Source organism: Coenobita brevimanus, chromosome 98 (assembly GCF_032717465.1).
Source record: "Coenobita brevimanus isolate Jiangsu-jjx chromosome 98, ASM3271746v2, whole genome shotgun sequence".
NCBI classification, from domain to species: Eukaryota; Metazoa; Arthropoda; class Malacostraca; order Decapoda; family Coenobitidae; genus Coenobita; species Coenobita brevimanus.
This window is the reverse complement of record NC_137051.1, coordinates 14,390,001-14,410,945: the sequence shown is the minus strand read 5'-3', so window position 1 is coordinate 14,410,945 and position 20,945 is coordinate 14,390,001. Positions and strand designations below refer to the sequence as shown.

The 20,945-nt window shown below is 39.5% G+C and overlaps 1 protein-coding gene across 1 annotated transcript in view; it reads left to right on the top strand.

Annotated features, from left to right (window-relative positions):
• Positions 1 to 1,450: 1,450 nt before the first annotated feature.
• LOC145414119 (solute carrier family 41 member 1-like) overlaps positions 1,451 to 20,945 on the top strand; it is a 96,651-nt gene continuing 77,156 nt past the window's right edge. Inside the window, exon 1 of the mRNA XM_080283677.1 lies at positions 1,451 to 1,548. The gene's annotated coding sequence lies outside the window, so the exon portion shown is untranslated. The remainder of the gene's footprint in view (positions 1,549 to 20,945) is intronic.

Genomic DNA, 20,945 nt, shown 5'->3' with positions numbered 1-20,945 from the left:
ATAAAAGTGTAAAATGCAATACAAATAAGTAATAACAATTTTGGATGTCTAGCGTGTCCTTGAATGTGAAGCCTGGGGGAGCTAAGTTTACGAATGAAAAGTGGAGAGGAGGGATGGAACTGGAGAGTATTAGTGCTGTGACGAGGAAGGGGAGATTGAGATAGTTTGCTTATGTGGAGAAGATGGAGGATGACAACTGGATGTGGAGAGTGAGAGGTATGAATGAAGAGTTGAGAGGAAGGATGGAAGTGGAATGTATTGGTGTTGTGACGATGAGAGGTAGACTGAGATGGTTTGGGCATGTGCAGATTATGGGGGATGACAACTGGGTGTGGAAGGCTAAAGGTGTGGATGAAGAGCTGAGAGGAAGAATGGGACTATGAACTGGTGTTGCGATGAGGAGGGACAGATTGAGATGATTTGGGCACAAGCGGATGGAGGATAACAGTTGTGCGTGGAAATTGAGAAGTGTGAACATCGGGGGTAGAGTTACGAAAGGCAGACCGAAAACGACCTGGGACGAGGCAATAGAGTGTGACCTCAGGGTTGCTGTCAGAGAATGAGCAGCATGGAGAGCCGCCATTAGGTGATCAACGCCGAGGCATGCAAGCATGTTGGAGCCTTCATAAACGATACGGTACGATGCGATAATAAAGGTTGTATCTCTAGGCAGCATGAATGGGACATGGAAACTCTTGATAAGTTAGGTGTGCGTGCAAGGTGAGAGAAATTTTATTATTGGGAATTGTATCCCTTCAAAACCGGATTATGCAAGAAAATTAATGAAAATACAAAATGTTAAGGAAATAATGACATGAAACGAAATGATGATTGAAACTGGGATACACTCATTTAATGGGACATGAGGGTTCATAACAAGAATTAATGAAAGATTGTAACTGGCAAGAGACCAGTTCGTCATGTTGAATTTAGCTAACCTTATCTATATCTATGTATTTCTGTATTTGTATCTCATTTATATAAATAGTGTGAGGAAAGGTGAAGGTGGAAGGGATTGTAACTGAGGGGAATATGTGTTTGATGCTTATAAAACTTGCAGGGCGTGGTGTTGCATTTCTCTTAGTTTCCCTTTCAGTAATTTTGTATCCTACCGTTTTCTCTAGTTACAACTAATTTATGTATGATGAAACTCACTTATCAATTATATAAATATATATGAAATAGAAACGAAATGAAATAATTGGCAACTTCAGAGGTGATGTGAAATTGATATTTCGAATTTACTGGTCAGCATCACTTTATATTATTCATTTTTTTTTTTCTTTTTTAGAAATACCAAAAATAATAACTTGTATCTTGTAAGCTGCTATTTTATGCTGCTTTTAAACATATAAACAGAATGCAACAGGGAACAAATCCAAATATGATATTATCGAAAGTTATCAATGATGTTGGCAACTTGGCTAGCCTGTTTTGTTTACACGCACGCAGCTGACTCGGTTACAGCGACCAAGGAAGTGACAAGTACCGAATTGTTTTCTTGATTAATGGCTAGGGCGACACTACACCGGTCCAGAATGAATGAAGGTATGTTTAAACTGCAGTTGGTCAACTTTCTTTATAATTAATGTCATTGGAAAGGCTAGAATTAAATCAGATACGTAATCCTGGTACTGATCACCTTTGCCATTTATGCTTTGGTTGTAGGAAAACTAGGTTTTAAACTTGCAACTTAAATCGCCTGAAAGACCATTTATATTGAAGTAATTTAGTGGAGAGTGAAAGTACTGTAGTTTTATTTCATCGGGGGCAAAGAAACGGTTATTCTTTCAATATATATGTAGATTACTGTAGGATTTGGAAGTGTGGCAGTTCAAGGTCAGTATTGGGCAAACTAATTATTTGTTAATACTTTCACTGATACTGCTCTACTTACTACACACAGTTGATTCTCCTCAAGGCTGTGAACCATTGTGGAAGTAGTGCTGTAAATGAAACTATGCAGTCTTTTGACATGTACCATAGCATTTTATACTTTGTGTCTGGATGCCTATTAGTTTTCAGTCACAGTTTGTTCTGAAATTATATATAGAAATATTGTATTGTTTTAGTACTCAGAAGCTTTTAAGTATTTACACTGAAATCCTTATATATCCCTGGTAATTTCACTGGATGCACCTTTAATGGAGAGTCATGAATATGATACTGGTAAGTGTCCATGATTTTATTTTTTGTTAAGAATTGTGAGAGCTCACTCTTGTAATACCATACCATATTTTATGTTGTGCTCTATATAAATTGTTCAAATTATCAAAGGAAAGCTTTTTAACCTCTCCAGTCCTGTGACATACCCAGTATTTCATATTTATTCTTGCTGTTTCAAGACAGTCATGTTCAGTTGAGGAAAGACCTGAACAGGAGGGATTAGATGTAACCTTTATTAACCCTAACTACAAGAGGTATCCCTTAGACAGTATCAGATCATCTGCTGGGTAGCCAGAATTAAAGTATGTCCCGGAGTTGAAGAGGTTAAATGTTGCAGAAGTGAGTAATTTTGATTATATTAAACAGGCTGTAAACCTACATCATAGAAGGTAAATATTACAAAGGTCAGGCCTCATGAGACTTAACCATGAAAGCCTCATGAGACTTAACCATGAAAGCCTCATGGGACTTGACCTTGAGGGCCTCATAAGATGTAGTGAAAGCAACATTTTTGGGTGATTACCTCAGTATTTTTCTATTCAAATGTACTGGTATCAGTCGGCTCCCTTAGCAGTTGAAGTATGTCTTATCAAGAAGGTCAGCATAGACTGTCATTTCAGTGGTCTGAGGATATGAAAGGGAAGGCGGAAGTATTGGAACACCATATAAAGGAATTTCTTGTATTGGTTATATTTGAACACTTTTACAACTATTGAAAGACTGATGAAGAGAGTGTATGTGAGTGAGGTGGAAGGGGGAAGAGGGAGGGGGAGGCCGTGGATGAGATGGAGGGATGGGGTGGAGAGGTATATGAGAGAGGGGTGTGTGAGTTGGGAGCAGGGCAGTGAAATGGCGGGGGACAGGGTGACTTGGAGGCGATTTGTTTGTGGCCACCCCAAACGGGATTGAGGCGTCTGGCAATAGATAGATAGTAATTTTATCCAAAATAGTTAGAATAAATCAGTGTAAAACTGTACTATACATTGTGTTTCATAAGTGAGAAAGCTATGGTATGTTCATTTTGTGTAGACTGTTTGTGGGAAGAGTTTAATGTTTGTGATAATTTTTTTTTTTTTTTCCCCTCAGTGCAGATGCAATGAGAATAAAAAATATATATACCATAATACTTGGATGAATAAGCATTATACTGTACTCCCCTGCAAAAAAAAAAAAAAAAAAAAAACTGAATTATTCCACCTAGTACTAACATTGTATCTTAAATACTTCTATCTATCTATCTATCTATTGCCAGACGCCATAATCCCGTAAGGGGTGGCCGTTTGACTTTGAGTTACTTGTTTTATGGAGAGGGGCACTAATCCTCCACCAACCCACTTATTGACACGTAGGGAGCACGTATGGTTTGGTTATATGGTTACCACCCAGCGTTGTAAATGATTTCTTGGCTTACAGGAAACCATTTGGCTTGTCACTCAATGTAAAGCCACCTGTAAAGGAAAGAAAAGCAATAAGAAGTGACAGGAAAGATGGGAGAAATAAGAAGACAGGAGGGCAGGCATATATATATATATATATATATATATATATATAAATATATATATTTTTTATGGGGAGGGAAGTGCTTAGAAAACTCAGAGAAATCAATTATATTTTATGGAGACCTAGAGGTAGAAAGTTTTTTCAAAGGTTTTTCTTGATTTTCTCAAACGGTGTTACGTTAGTTATGGTACAGATTTGCTTCCCTCCCTTTTGACGAGGTGGAGGGAGGGGCATCTCTCCTTTGGCTGACCCCGTGGCCCAGGGCCAAAGGAAACATTTTTCAAACTGTTGTAAGCTGCTCAGAATCCACATCCAAATATTATAGAACCACCCTTTTCAGTGGTAGCAATAAGATCTAATCCACTTTTATACACATGAAGTTATCAGCATTGTTTAGTGGAGATGGATCTGCATAGACCTAGTTCAGATATGAATGTTCAGTCACTGGTATGGATATGTGTGCATAGGAATATCAAATGCATCTATCTTGATTAGAGTTTATTCAGTATGATATATATATACTTACCTAGCAGTTTGGCAGAGTGAAAATTTTAACATCCCTAGAATGCACAGCTGGGGTAAGGAAGGAAGAGTGATTTGAGTGGAAAATTTATGGTCAAAAGGGAAAAGTGTGATGCAGTATTAAAAAAAAGAATTGCAAATAATGTATAGCTATACACTATATATATGACCAAGTATGTAAAACTGAAGAAAAAAAGAACTCACCACAAAGCCTAAAAATACATCCTAGAGTGATATCCTGATAATTCTTATATCTTTTATGAAATGTGACCATAAGCATTTGCATTAGACACCCCTTGTCTGGGTAAGGCATCATGATAAAAACAAGATGCACTCCCTTCCACCTTATCCTAATCATGAATGCTATTGAATGAGAGGAACCATGGATGTACTGTATTTCAAAACCTGAATATTTTTTTAAGTTATTTTAACTAGATCTACGGCTCTTATCACGTATGGGAGGAAAATAATTACTAGAGAAAGATAATTATTGCATTATACAGTAATTTACAGCACTGTATACCAAGTTTTGGATGTCTATCAGTACATCTGCTCAACATTTAAGGCTGAACAAATATTGCACTGAGGAATGTCTTCACTTTTTGGGGGGGCAGGGGTTGCAAACATATAATTACGGTACTTTCGTAGAATTTGGTTATCATAAATGATTTGTATGATGATGACACTTTATCCTCATCATGAAGGTTTCAGCAGCTGTGGTAAAGAGTTGTCTAAGAATTCATTCTTGGTTTTTTATAAAGTGAATGGAAAATCATTACCGTATATATTATGGAGAATTAAAGAAAAAATTGACTAGGGAATGACAGGTGTTGAAGGCAATCATGTCTCATATGATGGTGGTTGAATGATAAATAACATGCACTTTCTCAGCAAGTAGCGAATATAGGTAATCAGCCATGTGTGGACTGAGACCTGTGTATTCATGAGCAGCCTCATATTGATAACATCTTTGAAGTTGTTGTAATTCCCTGTACAAACATTTGCTTTATAGCTAATTAGCAACATGAAGGTGTGTGTAATGACAGAATTGCTATTCTTACTTAATATAATGTACATGGCTCTACCTAACGGAGTGGATGAATGAATTTACACGTTTGCTGTCACTATCATTACTGAGAGCATGTGAAGCAGGTTGTAGCTGCGTACCCACTGAACTTCAGGAATTGCTTCCTGGAAAGTTTAAACTTTAAAAGTACAGTAAAGTGAATGTACTGACTTTTATGTACAGTAGCTTTATACAATACAGTTATGTGAATGAAACCATAAAGAATTACAAATATCCTCTCTATCGTCCACCCATCCATCCATCATTCAATCTCAGATTGTCCCATGAGGAGTAAAATAAAAGTGAGCTGGGCTATTTAGTCTAGGTAGCCTATTTGAAATGAGGGTGACCAATCATAATTCTAGGAATTTAGAAATCAGTTTGGTGTAGTCCATGAAGACACATTAGCACACAAGTTGTTGGTCATTCACCACTGGCTGAAGGGTTACATGTCACATAACCACTGCCCCCATCCATACTTCAGCTCATATATACCCGTACTGCGTTTTCTTTTTTGATGGCAGTTAAAATAGTCTCTGTGTCAGCTGCATCATCCTCAGTCTCTTGCACACTACCATCAAAAGTCCGAACTTTACCCCCACAGCTTCATTCATTGTGAATTCTTTGGTTTTCTTCACTAGCTTGTAGTACCGGTATTTCTTTTGTCATTCCAGAACTGATTACATATCTTTCTACCTTACTTATCTAGCCTTCTTGGCTTCTTTTATCATATTCTTCATTAATTACTGATTCATGTATCTTTATGTGTGCATAGCTACTTTCTCACCTCTGGAAGTACATTTTTTGAGGCATCTTCTTCCATGTCAGTCTAATCCTTCAAGGCTACTTTACATCACAGCCACGTTTAAAACCATGCATTACATCTCGCCCCTTTTTCTCAGTTTCCTTACCACACCCTTTATTATCAGCTCCTTTTATCCAGCTCAAAATAAACTGAGACCAGCACAGTACATTGGATAGAGTGATGTGGAGAGGTTTGTTTGGTGGGCACCCCTTTTGGGTTTAAAGCATCTGGTGATAGACATTACAGCATAGTCTCAGCTGTGAGTTTATGCTTATTTATCTCCGTAATCACTTCTCACATCTCATGTCCTCTCTCTTCTCCTATATCCTCACATCTCCTTACATCCTCGCACATCCCTCCTCTGCCTGCATTCCACAAGCACCCCATCCCCCACACATCTGTCCTTTACCCAGCATCCCCTAACCATTCCACTTCTCATCTTCCTCTTCATCACTGATCCTGACCTCCCATCCCTTCCTTTCATATCCCCATCCTCATCCCATCCCGCCCTTCCTTCCTCATCAGAACCCCCTATTCACCAACTACCACAGCTCCCCTTCCACCCTTATCCACTCAGTTTGCTCTCCTCTCCATCTCACTTTTCCAGATCCTCCCTTAATCACCCGTTCACCCAACTTCTTCATTCCTTCCCTCCCACTTCATCTCCTAAGCACCAGTTTCCCCTACATCTCCATTCCCCCCACCCTCTTCATTTCCTAAACACCTCCCATCCCTCCTCACTCTCTTCATCCTCTGTTCACCCCTTTACTCCATATCCCCATTCCACCTTACCCTTTTCATCACATAACCACCATTCTTCCCCCACATCCCCACCCCATCCCACTCTGTCAGTTCCCTACCCACCCCTTGTCCCGTTTCCCCATTTCTCCCTACCCTCTTCACCCCAGTTCTTTATCACCTATTTACTCGTCTTCCCCATAACCCCACCCTCCCTCGCTAACCATACTTACCCCATGCCCCATATACTCGTTTCTTCCCACCCTCTTCACCCCAGTTTTTTATCTCATCCACTTGTCTCCTCCGTGTCCCCCTCCCCCCTCCCTACCTTCTTAACCCCACCCCTTCCCACCCTCGTCATTGCTTATCGTCTCGTTCCCCACATTCCCTCCATCACCTCAGGCCCTCATCTCCCTCACGGCCTCATCTCACCCCCTCTCCTCCACTTCCAGCCACGTCCCCCTCCCCCATTGATGGACTTCCCAGCTTATCAACAAATCATTCTTTGAACACCGGATTCTTGTCGTCGTTCATGTCGCTTTGTGTTGTGGAGAGGCTGGGCACGACTGGGTTTGGGAGAATTATCTTGACTTTGCTGTTATTACTGGAGAGAGAGAGAGAGAGAGAGAGAGAGAGAGAGAGAGAGAGTGTGTGTGTGTGTGTGTGTGTGTGTGTGTGTGTGTGTGTGTGTGTGTGTGTGTGTGTGTGTGCGCGCGTGCGTGCGTGCGTGCGTGCGTGTGTGTGTGTGTGTGTGTGTGTGTGTGTGTGTGTGTGTGTGTGTGTGTGACTTGATTGCTCAACTAATCTAGAGTGTTGCGTTGGCCTCCTGTCTAGAGTAGGTTATTCTCCCCTTCACTACCAGATGCCTCACCCAAGCTGAGCACAATTATCTGGTGGAAGGAAGAAGAAAATTAAAAAGACGTTGTCGTTCCGAAGGGGTTGCTGGAGTTTGCTTTTAATCCCCTTACCACGAGAGGTCTCCACAGGCTGAATAAAATCCTCAGAAAGTAGCCAAAAATATAAGAAAAATTTAAATGACAGGGTTAATGGAGATTGTTTACCCCTTTCACCATGATGTGTGTTCGTACTAATAGTTATTTTACTATTATACAATCTTTGGTGTTCTTTACTTTTATTTTCCCACTTTAAAAACGTAGATATTAGCCAGCATTCTCGTCGGTTAAAGATGCACCCTAGCAACTTTCATTTACTAGTATATTTCTGTATCAGGTACGTTTTTATTTTCTTTTATGTTGCTGGTTCATTATATGTTGATTATGTATAGAAATATAATTCTCATACAAGTAAGTAATAATGTGGACGGTAAAATCTGAAATAGAACATTAATTCCTTGAAGCGGGTAAGTTGTTAGTTTATTCCTGCATCATTCAGACTTTTTTTTCTTCAGGTGTAGGAAAACCCTCCCTTTATGGAAGGTATGAACTATATCTAATTTCCATAGCTAGAAGAATCTCACTTAAACTGAAAAAATCGTCTAGAAGGAGCAAGAAATGGCGACAGTAATTAATGACATGGTTTATTTATTCATTCATACCACCAGACTATTTTCCATAGCATGGAAGAGAGTTTTTGAACTATGTGGAGGGGTTATATGTAGCATTCTTAAACGTCTTCACAAATAGGGAACTCCTGCAAATTGAATAAAGTAGTGTAATAGTGGCCAGAATGAAATTTAAAAATACGCTATCAGGGTGATGGGGTTAAGGAGGGGGTGCTAGACGCTAGAAACCCTCTTCTGAGTTTAAGCCATCGAGAATACGGACATTGGAGATTTCGTAACACCTCTTTCTTGGCGATAGTACCTCGTAGCCTCTTGTGTGGTATTTATGCAAAGTATGTCTGCGTTAACCCCTTCAGATCTGTGATGTAATTTCTGGTGTATTCTTGGTATCTTCAGACGGGTTTACTCAACTTGAGAGAGATCGGATAGTGAATGGGTTAATGCAAACTGCGTCTAACCTTTCCAGTTCGAAAAGTCTCCCAAGCAGAATAAAATAGTTTATAGGGCTACTCTCACAAACTGCATACTATATCGTACCTGGATGAAAATCGATGAGCATGAAAGATATGTGGCAGGAAGAATCTCCTTGGTTACCAGTCAGATAAACCCCGATCTGACTGCATTTGACCATGAACGTAGCGGTTATGGATCTTGTCTGGTTAGAACAATTGCAGTACAATACCAACATTTATAAAGTACGTCAACGGATGGAGGGGGCTAAAATGATGTAAATAACGTGCAATAAAATGTTAAAGTTTAGTATGGAAAATAAAATGATATAAATAACGTTTAATAAAATGTTAAAGTTTAGTATGGAAAATAAGTCGGTAAGAAAGAGATGGTAAGAGGTCTGCCACGCCACTGGGTAAACTCCCTAGGATTATAGCCTGCAAATATAAAAGGTTCTCTATCATCTTCCATAGCACTTTATTCTACGCCCGCACACACACACACACACACACACACACACACACACACACACACACACACACACACACACACACACACACACACACACACACACACACACACACACACACACACACACAGTGCTGGCACCAGTTATGTTTTTAGTGTATATAAATGACATACTGTAGATAGCAACATTGGATATGAAAGCTGTCTTAATATGTTTGCTGATGATGCAAAAATACAAATAAGAATTACTAACACAGACTCTTGTAGAGAGCTACAAGAAGAATTAAATAGACTTCATGAATGGAGGAACAAATAACAAATGAAATTCAATGTGGACAAGTGTCATGTAATTTAGGTAAAAGTGGAAAAAGACCAGATGGGGATTATAAGTTAGGAAGTAAAATCCTGCACATACGGTATCAGAAAGAGAGAAGGACCTAGGTGTGATTATCGATAACAGACTATCTCCGAATGACCACATTAGTGAGAAGGTACGAAATATGTATACACTGCTTGCAAATTTGAGAATAGCATTCACATACATAAATGAAGACATGCTGAGAAAGATAATATCATTCATCAGACCAACCCTAGAGTATGCATCAGTAGTCTGGAATCCTCATCTCAAGAAACACATAGATAAGATTGAAAAATTTCAAAGGGCCGCTACAAGATGGGTACCAGGCGTAAGGGGTCTAAGCTGCGAAGAAAGACTTCAAAAACTGAATCTGCCAACACTACACGAGAGAAAGAAAAGAGGAGACATGACTATGCTATATAAATGCATATCAAAATAGACATAAATTATTACATAAACTATGGGGAAATATCAGGAAGAGGACACTGCAAAAAACTGCATGAAATGAGAGGTGATAAAGACGTAAGGAAATTTAGTTGACCAAATAGGGCATTTGATCAGTGGAATGCACTACCGAATGAAATAGTGTGCCAAACAATTCATATATTTAAGGATATGTATGATAAAAGTGGTTTAATACACGGGACAGTACGAGCTTGACTCATTCCTGTAAAGATATAATGAGGTAAGAACAGTTAGGTAAGAACACACACTGCCTTTCTATCATTGTCTTTATCTGATAGATTAGTTTTGTTAGTTATAACCTTCCGTACACCAAACAGCCACGAAAGGACCAACAGGTTTGCTGCTGTTTGCTTTCCTTTGTACTCTCTCTCTCTCTCTCTCTCTCTCTCTCTGTATGTATATATACTGTATATGTGTTCCTGATGCACGCCGTCGATATTAAAGCGATATAAGCAGCATACAAGAGAACCTGAAAGAATGATTATGCAAAACAAGTAACAAAGAATAGAGTGCCACGAAGCCAGCAGTGCCGCTAACAATACGACACTCGATCCACTGCACTGGTATCTTTCAGCTTGCTCCTCTCTGCTCCTGACTTTCTCATGTCCAACATTCCTATCACATGGGGACGCATTGCCGGTGACTTGAGCATTCGGAAACACCTTTTCCTCAGCTATTTATTTTGCACAGTGCACCCAAAGTATCCTTTCATAACAATAATGGGAAATATGTGGATATTAAAACGGTATAAATAAGATACAGGGAATGAAAAAATGTAATAAGTTGAATAAATCGCTGAGGAAGAGGTTTTACGAAGCCTCTTCTGTCACTTGGGATACGACATCTGAGAGCGTATTTTCATGGGCTTACTATACAGTATAGAAGGAGCCTGAGATGTATTAGTAAAGTCTGTGAACCCAGTCTTGGCAACACTAGAGTTCTGTGTGTTATCAGACAATTTTATTCAGCCAAGCGAATTGTAGAAGCCTGTGAATATTAGCTGATGTGTTTCGTCTGTTGCATATAATTATTTTCGTGTGTGTGTGTTTATATATATATATATATATATATATATATATATATATATATATATATATATTGTGTGTGTGTGTGTGTGTGTTTACCGTAATATATTGGTTAGCATAAATAGCATCTTGTATATCTTATACCGACAATATTTTTTCTTCTGTACAGCTGGAACCGTACTGTAAATTGACTAATAATCCATCCATCCATCCATTCATCATCCAATTCTACCTTACCCCATGAGGAGCGTAGGTGCCCGGTGCTAGGCAAGTTGGTCCTGACATTTAAGATGAGAGTGACCAGCCTCACTTATCCCTAAGTGGCATTACGTGAGCAATAAACCCCAACCATCCCTTGCATATAAACCTTCACCGGCTCAGTCCGATTGGAGCGCCTTAATTACCCACTAAACCACCAGGCGCCATCATTTGGTTATATGATTACCACCCAGCGTAGTAGATGGTTTCCTGGTTTGCAGGAAACCATTTGGCTTGTCACTCAGTGTAGACAGAAGAGGGAGTGCAGAGCCACCTGTAAGCAGAAAAACGAGGAAAGAATGAAGGAAAGAAAGACAGAAGAGGATGGAAGGAAAGAAGGATCGAGGAGAGGAAAGGGCAGACACCTGAGAGCAGCACTACATCAAGTGAGTGAATGGTGAGCACCCCCACCTACCACAAAATAATAATAATAATAATATTAATAAAATTCTGGTTGTCATTCTTCTCTCTATGACTCGTTAACTTGTGTCTGCTGTAAATTTTTAAGTGAACCCCTCCAGGTCGATGACGTATTTTTTCTAAGTTTATTTTTGTTGGTTCCTGACGACTCTAATCCGCATTAGGGAAGACATTATGTAGTGAGGGGGTTAATGTAGGTAATACCCAACCCTTGCGGATCGAATAGGTTATCGTTAGGGGAATACTATCCCCTAGAGATAATAAAATAGAAAAATACTTCATTGGGTTGTGTCTGATATCATCACTAATGCTATCGCTGTGAGAATGATCGAGAAGCCGACTTTTCTTCAGTCGTTTTTTATCTGTAGGAACTGGTGTATTTATATAGCATCCGAACCAGATTTCACGAAAGCCTAAATTAGTTCAGTAAGAACTGTTATCACATCATTTAACATTTTTTTTTTCTTCTTTAATATTCAGTCTAAATATGCTTGGAAGTTTTTGGTAGCTGTGTGAGTTAAAATTATCATCAAGCAGTCCCTTAGACAATCTGGAACCGAGTCACATACACACTTAAGTTATAGTTGCTGACGTAAATACTGATCCACGTCATTATATGTAACGAGACAGAGTGCATTGACATTGATAACACAGCGATGCTATCTTCGGAGCCCAACAGAATTTTCAGTGTGTTGTGGTACAGTTTCATACCGTAATTGATGAACTGTATAATGGAGTGATATTATTCTTTGCAAATCTTCTCGTATTCATAGTTTTAGCCCTTCCAGTGGGTGGGGATACTGTGGAATTTTAGCGTAGTTACCGCAGGAAGAATGAAAGTATGAGTAATTTATGTCCAGTAAGGTTTTATTAGGGGGATATATTGGTGATGAAATACGTTTTGCCCAAGTATGGATTGGCTTTCGTATTGTGTATATAAGAAAATCAGGCACTCATACGATCTTAAACGCATTGAAAGAGAGAGAGAGAGAGAGAGAGAGAGAGAGAGAGAGAGAGAGAGTGGATATCTTACTGTGAAGATAATTGCTAATGAAGGGAGAATCACCATACTCTAATTGTTAAAACTTTATTCTGTTCACTTTACGCTATCCTAAAATTGCGATCCATCCATCTATTTTGAATGTTGAGTGATACAGAAATTATATAGATGAGTGATACAGAAATTATATAGATGAGTGATAGAGAAATTATATAGAGCCACAATATTGTCATTTTCTTCTGAGCTACGTGAAATATGTTAAAAAATGATGAAAATTTGGGCCAAGTTAAAGTGAGTGTCACTTTCCTACATCAGTATATCGGAAGATTTATAGGTGCCTTGCCATTAGTTTTGGTCCATCAGTCCAGTGAATAATTGTAAATAATATTTTACTCGCCTTTTTTTTTTTTTTTTTTTTTTTACCTCATGATGGACTTTTCGAACTGGAGGGGTCAGATGCAGCCTTCATTTTTTTCCTTCACGAACAGACATCTCTGAAATTAAATAAAATCATCTGGAGGTAGGAAGAAAAAGCTAAATAATACGTCATTGAAGGGTTAACTGATGAAGATAAACTCCTGCATTTCTCCAAACAAACTGTCACGTGTTATTGTGTGTGTGTGTGTGTGTGTGTGTGTGTGTGTGTGTGTGTGTGTGCCCGCAACTTGTGTTACCCTTCTTACGGTGGAAACTTTTACCTAAAAATATAATTAAACCAGGTGGTGAAAAAAAAACGTATCTGGCAACTCCTTTGTTTATTTTAAGAATGAGTATTGTGAGGGGCGCGTTACCTTCATACCACACCGATTTATCGTTCGTATTCAACTATTTTGGTGGCGATGAACGAGAAAGATATCATTATCCTGATCAATGAACCCTCAGCGTTATCAGAGTGGAGAGGTATTCAAGCACGGCGTTTATCTGTGGTTTATCTGCTAGCTTCTGGTCCCTCGAGAGTTGGCAGAGGGTCAGGGTGACATTCTTGTAAAGCCTCATAAGTGCACCACTACCTACCTACCTACCGTACCCTCCAAGCTACCTACCTACTTCTTGGCCGCAGTCTGTATTTTACCTGCACCAAGTCACTGCTTTCCCTCTGAACGGTTGCCGGTTCTTCTGTGCTTGGTATATTTTTGTTTCTTAAGGTGGGTAAACTACGTGCAAGAGTCAGTATGTTTATTGGTTTTTGCGTTGTGTAGTAAGGTTCGATATATATATATATATATATATATATATATATATATATATATATATATATATATATATATATATATATATATATATATATATATATACTGTATCATCCAATCCTACGTTTCCCCATGAGGAGCGTAGGAGCCCAGGACTAGGAAAGTTGGTCTTGGCATTTACGATGAGAGTGACCAGCCTCACTCATCCCTGAGTGGCATTACGGGAGCAATAAACCCCAACCACCCCTTGGACATAAACCTTCACCGGCTCAATCCGACTGGAGCACCTTTATTACCCACTAAACCACCAGGAGCCAAAATTTGGTTATATGGTTACCATCCAGCGTAGTAAACGGTTTCCTGGTGTACAGGAAACCATTTGGCTTGTCACTCAGTGTAGAGTCACCCACAGGCAGAAGGAAGAGGAAAGAATGAAGGAAAGAAAGACACAAGATAGTGTAAAGTCACCCGCAGGCAGAAGAGGAAAGAATGAAGGAAAGAAAGACAGAAGAGGATGGATGGAAAGAAGGAGGGAGGAGAGGAAAGGGCAGACACCCGAGAGCAGCACTACATCAAGTGAGTGGATGGTGAGCGCCCCCACTATATATATATATATATATATATATATATATATATAATTATTTTTACCAGTATATATATATATATATATATATATATATATATATATATATATATATATATATATATATATATATATATAATTATTTTTACCAGTAGAAACTGTATATACTATATATATATATATATATATATATAATTATTTTTACCAGTAGAAACTGTATATATATATATATATATATATATATATATATAATCATTTCACTCTTGGCTATTCTGCCTGCTAATAGGCTATATTCCTTGATATTTTTGTAGTGCCTTGTATGTTTTTGTGTAAGTACAGTAGGTGAAATGTAGATACACTAGCTCCCAAACATATGGTGCTGGAGGAAGGCGATGGGGATCTAAATGATCAGTAAAGGTCGTGATGTCCCAGGGAGATTAGTATTTTATCATCTTCATATTTAAATATTAGCAGTACTGGCTGTAGCCATTGCTTGTGGTGACATACTGTCTTGCTGTAGGTGTTACCAATCCCTTTTGGAAGAAGTAAACCGTATAGTCTAGCATGTGGCAACTCTTTTTATCGTATGTTGATGTGTAATACCCCCTCTCCCACCACACACACACGAGCATATACAGTGACGCAATTATACTCGTATTTAGATATGCGGCATTTCACCCCAAATTTTTAAGGTATATTTATAGCACGTCTTCCTTAGGTTATTCCTGTTATCGTCTGACCAAATTGTTTACCTTTGAGGAAACCTATTAACGTGGTGTGATTATACCAACTAGCCCATTAACCCCTTCAGAACGCAGGACGAGTGTCAGTACTTTATTCGTGAGAGTAAATGAGAATAAGAGTAAAATGATGAAGTGTACGAGGTCGGTAGATGGTAGAAGGATGAATATAGTTTTGAATGGTGAGTTGCTTGAGGAAGTAGAGTATTTGCAGTATTTAGGGTCACATGTTGCTGTGGATGGAAGAACAGATGTGGAAGTGAAGTTTAGAATGAATGAATTTGGAAAGGTGCTGGGAGGAATGAAAAGTGTTTAGATGTCGTTTGCATAGAATGGATGTAAAGAGAAGTCTGTATGAGAGTGTGGTGGTACCGACTGCCTATATGGGGCTGAAACATGGAATATGGGTGTAGCAGAGAGGAAAAATGTGAATGTAATGGAGATGAGGTGTCTGAGGAGTATGTGTGGAGTGACGCTTATGGATCGAGAGAGAAATGATGAAGTGCGAAGGAGAACTGGAGTTATGTGGGAAATGGCAGATCGAATTGAGCAGTGAGTGTTGCGATGGTTTGGCCATGTGAGGAGAATGGATGAAGAGCGATTGGTGAAAAAGATAAACTGGATCGGATGTGAGAGGTGTAAGGCTGGGAGGAAGATCACGAATAGGATGGATGGACATTGTGAAGAGAGCGTTAGATGTGAAAGGGATGTCTGTAGAGCATTGAAGAGTGGCTGCACGTGATAGGAGTGATTGTAGAGAAATTGTGAATGAATAAATGGTGACACAGCCCTGAGGGCATATTCTTCCGCATTAGGTCTGATCAGCTGATCAGGTCAGGTGCGGGTAAGGGGATAGGTCCATTATGATGTGGCAGGGGTAAACCAGCTCTGCTGTCGGACCTTGCCGAGGATGTCGCTGATTGCACTGCGCAGTTGATGCTCGTGCAGTGTGGTGCAGTGAGGATCTGTCCCTTCTCCCCATGGGGCTAAAATGCGAATAAACGTGTGTGTGTGTGTGTGTGTGTGTGTGTGTGTGTGTGTGTGGATGAGTAAATTGCGAGTGTGTCGTTCTGTCATGGCTATCCCCCTTTCTTTGGGGGAAGCAGCGTAGGTATGTAGATAGATAGATAGATCTCCAGACGATTTTATTCAGTTTGGGGAGACTTCTTTAACTGCAGAGGTTAGGTAGCCATCAAATAATCCTGTCACATCGAGGGTGACTCTGCTATGCTGAGTAATCCATTCACCCGAAGGATGTCTTTTTACTCAGTCGTTTTAATTTATCTCACAGACATTCTAGAGTAAAGGAGTTAGAAACTCTTAAACAAGTCCCTGCCAAGTATTGTCATGCAGTACAAAGTCCCCTGTCGGATGATAACTATATATAATATGTACTGTACTGTGTATTCAATGTGGGTATGATAGCAGTACGTATGTACAGCCATTCATTGATCTCCCCAGACAACACAGCGGACACGAATGTAGGTATGGGTGTTAAGTCTGACAACACCCGACCATGTTTGAGCCCCAAGTGTGACCTTGACCTTGGAAGTATATGGCTGGTTGTTGCGCGCAACACACCCTCATTGTATGGAACAGTTGTGTGAAGTTATATCAAAATCTGTCCATGCATGTGGAAGTTCCAGAGCGGACACGAAATTGCGGACGGACTGACGGACGTACTGACGTACTGACGGAACCGCGCAAACTTAGTCCCCCCGACCGGTTTGACCAGTAGGGAACTAATAACCCCATCCCGAGGACGTCTTATATATATATATATATATATATATATATATATATGTGTGTGTGTGTGTGTGTGTGTGTGTGTGTGTGTGTGTGTGTGTACACACACACACACACACACACACACACATATATATATATATATATATATATATATATATATATATATATATATATATATATGTTTGTGTGTGTGTGTGCATATATATATTACCTTTGCAAACACCTTACCGTATGTGTTAATTCAGTTCGGGTGAGAAGTCTTCGAGCTGAGAGTTAAATTCTTTTAGTGGCAGCAAGAACAGATGACAAAAGTAGTGAAGAGGTAAACCAGTACGGTACATATATGTGATGGAAGGGGGGCAGGGGTTTTGCAGAGGCATCAGTTACCTTCATTAATACCTTCAGTACGATGACGTCTTCATTTTGTTTTTCCTTATTTTGATGATTTTATTCACATGAAGTTAGGAGAGGCTTTTCATGATTCCCATCACTTCGAGGGGGATCTCCTTACTTTGTTTGGTGGGGGCAGGAACAAAATGTCGGTGTAATGTAGGGGTGAAGCAGTGCGGCATACAGTAGTACCTGCAGGGTAGGGTGGGGTGGGGTATGGTGGACAAAGGCATCAGTTAGTCTCATTAAGTATCCGTCTGGCCCCCAGGGTAGGTTAGGTTAAGTTAATAGTGATGGTAGTTAACTGCAGAGGTTAAAGACAGACTTCGAGGGGATCTTATGTTCGTTCTGGTGGTAGCAGGAATAAAATTGACAAGGGGTAAAGTATAAGGGTAGCCTATACTGTATGTGATCTTGGTGGGTTGAGGTGGGAACAGAGGCGTCGGTTAACCCCATTACGAATGCAACTGGTCAGCCGGTTCTAACTGGTCACTGACAAGGGCGATGATCGCATCTTACATTATTTTCCCACTAACCCTAGGCGATTGTATTCAGCTGAGAGTGAGTATTAAGAGCCTGAAAGTGTTAGTATTGTGACCATTAATTCTCATGCATGGGATAACTCTTAAGATGGTATTCCAACTAACGTTGGAGAACTTTATTCACTTGAAAATGCAGTGTTTAAGGTCCTCGTCACAGTGAGGTAGGAATCGGACTTAATCTGCTGCAGATTACCAGATCGTGTAGGTTAGGATAAAAAATTGAGGAAGAGCACCCCATTTCATTAGGCCACGTTCTTGGCATAACGTTTTTCATTGCCACCTGCTTCACGTCTGGCTTTGAGAAACGGAATACCCGGAACCTGGCCGAATGACATTTTGCTTCAAAGTATGTCCGATTCTGACCAAAGTGACGAGGCACTTCAGATACTTGCAGCTGGGTAAAATCGTCTAACCTTTGCTGGAATTAAGTATTAGAGGTGCCACAATAGTGAGTTAATAGCGACAAAAAGTCAGCACTCTGAGGCACTTATCGCTCACTCTCAGCTGAATAAAATAATCCGTTGTTAGCGGGAATAAAAATAATTGTTTGTCCTGATCAGGAGAGTTAACCCCTACAGTATGATTACTTTTTTTTTTTTATACCACCAAACTATCTTCATCAGCTTATGAAAGACTTTTTATATAGAAGGGGTTAATGAAGGCTATACCTAACCCCCCCCCCCACTTTATTTTCCCCTGAACAATTTAAGTCGTTTTGAGATAGCCAGACGAAAATCAAAATTTTATGACGTTGTCGTTGTGCAAATGCTAAGTGCATTGCTCACCCACACCCTCTAAAAGAGTTTAGTATAGTGATGATGATGATGATGATTACTCTTTCAGTACGTGAAACATTTTAAATATTCTTTTTAACTACAGTTTTCTTCAACTTATCGTAGACCTGCCGACCGTCTAAGTGTTCCTACGTGATAACGGTGAATCCAGTGATCATCTGAACGTTATCTTCTGACTTTAGCTGGAAAACACTACTACTGTAGAGTTGTTTCTGTCCACGAGATGGGTGGTGAAATATTAACACTAACGATCCTTTGGCTTCTTCAGCTGAATAAGATCGTCTGGCGATAGCTGGAATGTAATACAAGATACGACGCGAGGATGAAAGGGTTAATAATAGTGTGGTATTTAACTTCTGTAGAGCCTGTGTTGTGTTTACTAGTATTTACTGTAATAAGGATACAGTGACGTAAAAGCATAGTAACACCATTGGATATATATAACGCTTCTACTGATAGTTTATGGAGTATATGTTATTAGAAATTACAGGTATTATTCATCCCACCTAATCATTGAATCTAAATTGTATCCACGAGTTCTCAGTGTAGTAGTAATAGGATGTTAATATGACTTCTGAAATATGTGCCATCCCTCTATGTTGTGGTGGCAATAGAAATAGTTGTGCGGTATTTCCCCCCGTATGAAGCATTAGCACCGGTTGGGGGGCACCAGGAAGAACCGAATTAAGATACAATGAGACCTGACAACTGAACCCTGTTCTCTACTGCCATGGGGAGGGGAAGGTAGGGGCACTGGTGGGGGTGAGGCCAGAGCAACAGGTACTGAATATATACCGATTTTATATATATATATATATATATATATATATATATATATATATATATATATATGTGTGTGTGTGTGTGTGTGTGTGTGTGTGTGTGTGTGTGTGTGAGCTTCTGTGGTACAGTGGTAAAATGTGCGTGTTCGTACACTTAAGAACGAGGGTTCGCGCCCCGCCTGGGTAATAAACTTTGGGAGCGTTCTTCAGGCCACGTACTGCATTGGCGGACACAAGGGGTGCTGTGGTCGAACCAGTGTCGCATACTATAAAAAAATATGCGTCTACCCAGTGGGCTTGCGCAGGCCGATTACACTTGGTTCACAGACTACACACACATCCAAAGCCATTCCAGCACTACAATTACACCTACAAGCACTTCTCACCCTACATACAATCTCTACTAGACAGCCTAAGCCACTTGGTAGAGATACAGTACAATGGCTGTATCGTCCCCACTTCGGTAGGGATAGGCCGGTCCTGCAGTGGACACTCAAACAGCTGATGAGATGTAAATATATATATATATATATATATATATATATATATATATATATATATATATATATAATAGTCAAGTGTACACATAGATACATTCATATCTACGAGTATATATATATATATATATATATATATATATATATATGACGAAAGTTTTTATCAGACTTGTCCACTCTCTCCTGTTGACAGTTAGACTGGCACATCTAGTCCTTGCAAAGCTTGAAATTTTGCATCCCAGTCTTGCTTTCTGCCTCTTCTCGCTTCAGTCACTAGGTTGCCTTGCTCGTACCCAGATTGACTTCCTTTTACATCTTCTGCGAAAATCTTGACCTGTCCATGTTCATTTCCACATTATTTGTAGTGATTTTCTCCTGTACTTCCTTCTTTTCCTGAACTAAATAAACTCCCCTTTTTTCCCTGTTTGTCTGCTTAATATACCTTTCCAGTCCTCGCTGGAGCAGTGCCAAGATTACCACATATTCAGAGGATTTTGTTTGACTCCAGATTCTTATCCAGTGGTGGGGACTCGAAAGATACTTAGATTACAGACATTTTTGTGTACATAGCACTAAATATTCTCTCTCTCTCTCTCTCTCTCTCTCTCTCTGTATATATATATATATATATATATATATATATATATATATATATATATATATATATAGTATGCACTACTTGCGTGGAAATTTATGAAGTGACGGGTTGAACAACACCTCGTAAAGCAACTGCCCACCAATTGTTCACATTTCGACACAATAACACAAACATTCTGCGGTGCTGGCAGTGATGCTTGCCAACTCTCCGTTGACCTTAAAACTCTGAGTCTGCCGTGTCTTTTTCAGCTGATCATTAGAAAGTTAGCAGCACCACTGCGATCACGACTGTTTTGTATTCTTCGTATGGTCAGACGA